At 49.2% G+C, this 6,157-nt stretch overlaps 1 long non-coding RNA gene across 1 annotated transcript; it reads right to left on the bottom strand.

The window, feature by feature from the left end:
* Positions 1–541: 541 nt before the first annotated feature.
* Positions 542–4,530, bottom strand: LOC148122216 (uncharacterized). The gene is made up of 2 exons (XR_015737670.1): positions 2,110–4,530; positions 542–1,646 (listed from the first exon to the last, which is right to left on the bottom strand). It is a non-coding gene; the product is annotated as an uncharacterized LOC148122216 (long non-coding RNA).
* Between the last annotated feature and the right edge of the window lie 1,627 nt (positions 4,531–6,157).

The following is a 6,157-nucleotide window of genomic DNA, read 5'->3' as shown; positions in this document are numbered from 1 at the left end:
GCCTATCTGGGGTAGATGGTGGTAAGGGCTACGAAGGAAAATGAAGCTGAAAGAAGAGATGCGGGAGACAGAGAGCGGGAAGGCGGCATCTTGCTATAAGCCACAAGGCTGCTGCTCATTAAGAAAACAGCCTGCGAGCAAATCCTTCTGAAGGCTGTCACGTTAAGCACAGCCAACCCACTGCAATGGCCTAGTGACTGTTACAATCTTTGATTTAATTGGTAGAGCAGCTGATCTCAGACACCTTGAAAAACCCAGAATCTCCTTGTGGGGAAGATAGCCCCCTCCCAGACGTGGTTCTCTGTCTCGCTGAATGGCTCTAGGATATATTTGCACTGCAAGGGTGAAGTATTTAGGAAAGGAGGCATGCTGCTGGGGTGAGGTGAGGGTGGGGTGAGGTCACATCACTTCCCGTTTCTTAGTTAGAGCCCCAGCACCTGGGATAGAGGCTATCCTCTCCAAACATGGAGGAAAGGATTTTATGGTTCAGCTTGTCCCGCGCTACCGTCTCGCCAGCAAGAACCACGCGGTACACATAGGATACTTCTGCAGTAAAGCTTTAATGCCCCTTGGGAGAGCGGGCATCAGCCAACATGGCGGAGACCCAGATAAGATGGAACCCATCCCTTATATAGGAAACAGACCCTGCTTTGGACGTGTCACTCTTGGATAGGTCCATTGTTCATAATCCCAGGTGATGCCTCGGGAGTAGGCGGGGACTCAGTGGGAAATTACCGAGCACATGTGCGTTCACCTGGTGGTGAAGCCGGATGTCAGCGCCATCTTGATAATGGAGAATGTGGCTGCGGCCTTCTACATCTCCCCCTAATTTTACTTCTTTGCAGAAAGGCAACTCCCTAGGAAGGTAAAGATAGAGGTCGCACTTCCCAAAATGAAAACATTAAAATGGGCTTACACGGAATCTGTCCCTAGGCTCATGACACCTGGAACCTATCCGGTCTGCCCTTTGCCAATTTTCTGGGAAAGGGAATATACGGCAGGAAACCCTTAAGCAAAGCGACTTATCTCTCAGAGAGGGCCATTCTCTGTGCGATGCTCTTCAGCTCAACAACCTTCAGGGCTAGCTAAGCCAAGCACTCCACCCTGTGCAATGGACCACAGTCCTAGGGGTGCAGGAGCTGGTTGGCTTAAACCTTACTGCTTTAACATAGATAGCCATATATCAGTAGAGGCCCCTGTTCCAGGGCAGCCAGCGCTTGTGCAATAACCACTTTGTCCCTACGATTTTGGGATTTGAGTCAGCAGACCATCCATAGGAAAAACACTAATCCATAGCATAGGACTGTTCCAAAACATTTCCACCCCCACCCATTCTTTGAAGTAGGGGAATGAGGGATACGGCCCAGGACTGGAGTCCTATGGCCAGGCTTATAAATCATCTCTAGGATGGTATGAGGGGCCCCAGAGTCATATTGGTTGTAAAAAGTCGAGGAAACACCACCATCCTATGGCTGACTGGTAACAGCTTCGGGAAAGCTGAGAGTGTCCTCCATCGGTACTCTGTCATCCATCCTCAAAATGGCAGGAGGAACAGCAGCCAGGTCCTCAGGCGAATCCGTGTGTTGTGGATCACTCTTCACTGTTCGGGTCAATCGCTCTGGCAGCCAGAATGGGCTTTCTTGATCCTGTGGGAAGACACAAACAGCTTCCCTGGATCTCAATAAGATGGGATCCGGGCCTTTCCATTCATTAGAAAGCACATCTTTCCACTTAACCAAATCTTTGGGCCGCTGCGGATCCGAACAATGTCGTGTTGCAGCATTTTGGCCATTATCATCCAGATTTAAAAAATTTATGGTGAACAGAGCCATGGCGATGGCCGTTCTTGGCATCGGGGGCAGTTCCTTTATATTATTCCCCCCCTTTTTGTTTAAATAGATATTTATCCAATTCTTAATTTGAATAACCATGGCATTCTGTAACCTGTCTTGAAGATACCCATAGTGTTTAGCAGAAATAACTGACAGGATAAGGGAAACTGATAGCAAGCAATAACTGACAAAACAAGGGGAAATCCAGCAGCATAGCAATGGCACAGCAACAACAACATTGTAATGTACAACAACAACATAGCAATAACTGACAGACCAAGGGCAGGAGCTGGACCATCCCTCAGGAACCTGCCAGCTCCGCAGCAATCAGGCCAGACAGCTCCATAGCAGAGGCTTTGTCCTCAGGCCTCTGGACAGATGAATCCACAGCATGAATAGTAGCATTTCTAGAAAAAAACAAACAAACTCTTCTCCCAAAATAACATTTAAGAGTATTAAAAAACTCAGTGTAAAAATTTAGCACAGTCAGTACTGGAAGTAGGCTGGTCTTGAACTTAGAGACCTATAGGTCTCTGTTCTAAAGAGCAATCTTATTTGTCTGTGTCATTATAGTAGGCCTTAGAATTAAACCATTTTAAATCTGGCACAGATGAGATTATTGTTTTAAAAATATGAGAAAACCGTTTTCCTGTTTCCAGCCTGGAGTCCTAAGATGACGTGGCCATTGGGGAACCCATATGGGGATCTCTGTTTTTTACGGTATGGGCCGTGTTGCCCCAGTGGCGCCTAGGAAAAACCCAGGCCCTGTTTGTTGATATTAGATTTAAGATTTATTGGCTCCCGTATTCCTTGCCGGTATGGTGGCCTTGGGTTCCAGAGCCCGCCCGCCATCCAAGGGCTGTGTGCGGCCCTGGGCCTGCTCGCTGCACAGCTCCCTGTGTCCCAAGCCAAGAAGTGGCGGCTCCACCCCCAGGCGCCCCTGCCTTTCCCGCGGGGCTAGCCTCGTTCTCTGAGGTCTGAGGCTGTGTTGGTGGCGGAGTGTGGCGGGAGCCGACACCCAGACCAAGGCTGCACAGGCCGGCAATAACTCAAGGTCCGCGCCAGAGCCTGCGGCTCAAGGGGCCGATGGGAGAGGCGGCGACCAGGGCCGCTTTCCTACTAGCAAACTCTCAACACCTGTGCCACAGCAAAAGCGGCTGTAAACTCTCACAGATCCAGCCAACGACCCAATCACCCCAAAATCCAAAGGCCCTTCGCATCCATCTCCCTGCGGATCCTGAAACACCAGACAAGCCAAGCGTACACATAGCAATCTTTCAGGAGGACTTGAGTTCTTAAAATGCTAAGCAGTTCTTAAAAACTTAAGTCGCACTATGTAGATGTAATACGGTACTGCCTGTTTACTGCATTTAAACCTTAATTGCGCTTTTATTATGATAAATACGACCAGCCCTGCCTGAAGTCAGCATCGTTTAGCATAGCCAAATGGAATCAGAGCCATTTTACCCTCAGAGACCCTCACAGTTTTAGGTACATTGCAAGCCTTTTGGCCCGGCTGCCTGTGGCACCGCTGTGACATCCTCCAGGCCAGGCACCAACCAAGCTGCACCAATTGAGCCGGCGCAACGTGCTCCCCACCATAGCCATAGAGCAAAGCTCCGCTCCAGCCGCCCTCCAGCCCCAGCTGCACCCACTCCGTGCCCAAACCGGTGTACGGAGCAAAGCGGAATTCAGAGAAGCAGGCTTGCTGCTCTGTAAGGACCTCATTTAATCTTTTAGGGAATTTGGGCGTCGTTTAGTCTCTCTGGCTGCTTCCTGCTGTTATTGGGCCGTTGTATTCTTAGGGGTATACACTACAACATTTCAGGAGGTCTCGGTGATTCAAACCACGTGGATCTCAAGCACGTACTTAGGCTCCCATCCTCCGTGGAGGCGAAAACAGAACCTCTCTCCCAAAACATCATATTCTTAAGCCCATGCCTTAAATCTAAACTACCTTTTTTAGCAGCTCCCAAATTCAAATATCCCTCTCCTGTCCAGTACATAAAAAACAACACGAACAACACAACACAAAGCCTTCGACCCTGCAAATCAGCCTTCTCCCCCATCTCCACTCTCCCAAAATCACCGGGAGGTCCTTTTTAACTTATTTTCTTTTCTGTCTCCCCCATTCTTTACCGGAGGGTCCTTTTTAACTTATTTTCTTTTCTGTCTCCCCCATTCTTTACCGGGGGGTCCTTTTTAACTTATCTGGGTGCGCGCACAACCTCCCACTGCTGCTCAGTTTCTGATATGCTCTCTGGACTTTAGAACGTACCTCTCTGAGCACGCATGCCTACAGTTCTGAATCCTCCTTGTGTCCAAGGGGTCTCCGGTGGTGCAAAGTTCTTCTTTTTCCCGGGTATCAGCACCAGATGTCCCGCGCTACCGTCTCGCCAGCAAGAACCACGCGGTACACATAGGATACTTCTGCAGTAAAGCTTTAATGCCCCTTGGGAGAGCGGGCATCAGCCAACATGGCGGAGACCCAGATAAGATGGAACCCATCCCTTATATAGGAAACAGACCCTGCTTTGGACGTGTCACTCTTGGATAGGTCCATTGTTCATAATCCCAGGTGATGCCTCGGGAGTAGGCGGGGACTCAGTGGGAAATTACCGAGCACATGTGCGTTCACCTGGTGGTGAAGCCGGATGTCAGCGCCATCTTGATAATGGAGAATGTGGCTGCGGCCTTCTACATCAGCTGAGACCAGCAGCTTGATTGCCAGTTACCTTTAGATCTGGGGCTATGAAGCCCCAGCATTTACTGTGTAAATACCACTGGGTTGTATATGCAGACAGATGTATGTAGGAGCTGTCTGGGGAGATTATTTCTGGAGAGATTGTTTTCTTCAAATATCCAACAAAAATCCAAGATCTGGAAAGGGTTAGCACTAGAACTGGAGAGCTAAACCTTTGATTTCATCAGCAGAGAGCTCATCATTGTCCCTAGAGTGAGTATAAAGTTTCATAAAGGACTCCAGTGTCTTCTCTTTGTGGGATAGAATGTGCGAGATTGTGTTGACGCTGACAACCTGAGACATGGCCCACTGTTGTGAGGTTCACTGTGCACGTGTACAAGGCGGACAGGACACAGCACGTTGGCTATTGCTGAATTCTAATCAACTGCTTGACTCTGAGAAGGCCCCTTCACACACACACCCACCCTGCCCTTTGGTGACCTCATCGGTAAAATCAGGTCTTGACCTCGTAGTTTTCTTCTGGAATCTGGAGCCCCTCAATAGCCATAAGTCAATCCAGTTATCTAAGGGAATGGTTAAACCCCACCCAGACCCCATAATAAATGAAAGAGAAGTGAAAGAGAAAAGTGTTTCAGGCACGAGGTCTCTGGATTCACCTTTGCTTCCGGGTGATGGTGTCCCCTTTACTCAGAGAGCTCCATGGCGCAAGAGGGAGGGCCTTGATCCAAGAAAGGCATTGGTCCTTTGCAACTTTCCCTGCCCTAGCTCCAGGAGCAGAGGCCAAGGCTGGCTGTTCTGCAGGCCTGTGTCCTTCCCACGGCAAGCTATGTTGTCAGTGTCCAAGTTAGAACAAACCTAGACTGTGTTTTTAGAGCCGCTTTACCTGTGATAGGCTGTGTGAGGGGTGCGGGTGCCTGCCACTGGAGACACAGGGGTCTCGTGGAAATCTCAGGGGCTATAAAAACATCCCCTTATCTTGTACTTGAGCTTTGGTCTTGGTCTGTGAGCATCCTACTCCTGAACTTGAGGGAGAGGAAAACGGGAGCCTCAGAAATGCAATCACACTGGGCTGAGTCAATGATATTCTCTACCATTTTCAAAAATAATACATCACAGATTCATCTGTCTTGTCTTGAAAACCTCCAAGGGAACTTTGGAATCATTGGCTAGTATCACTTAAGGCCCCAAAATTTAGGAGAATGCATGAGAGTGAATACATTCTATGACGGAAAATGTAGGGCGAACCTCAGGGAAGAGATTTGGAGATGCCAAAGACAGTGGGGGAAGGAGTGTGCATCCACCACGCTTTTCTGTACAAGATGCTGAGAGTATACCGGAAGAGCAGGAAATGGAGGCACCTGTTTCCCAGAGCTGCCACCCCTGCTCCGTGAGGACCAGTGGGACACAGGACACCTTGGGAGGTGGTGGATATTAAAGATACCATGTGTTCATGGAGTCCCATGTAAATATCAGGATACCAACAAGAATTCTGAGTAGGAGATAAAAATGGCGCCTCTGCCCTCTGTCTGTGCTGTAGTAGCTCCCGTGGAGAGCCTCTCCTTTGTTTCCTGACCCTCCACACACGCCAGCCTGCCGCGTTCTTATTTCCATTTCAGAGGTC

Source organism: Myodes glareolus, chromosome 4, assembly GCF_982192425.1.
Source record: "Myodes glareolus chromosome 4, mMyoGla1.1, whole genome shotgun sequence".
Classification (NCBI taxonomy): Eukaryota; Metazoa; Chordata; class Mammalia; order Rodentia; family Cricetidae; genus Myodes; species Myodes glareolus.
Note: the sequence above shows the minus strand (reverse complement) of the source record. Positions and strands in the feature narration are given on the sequence as shown.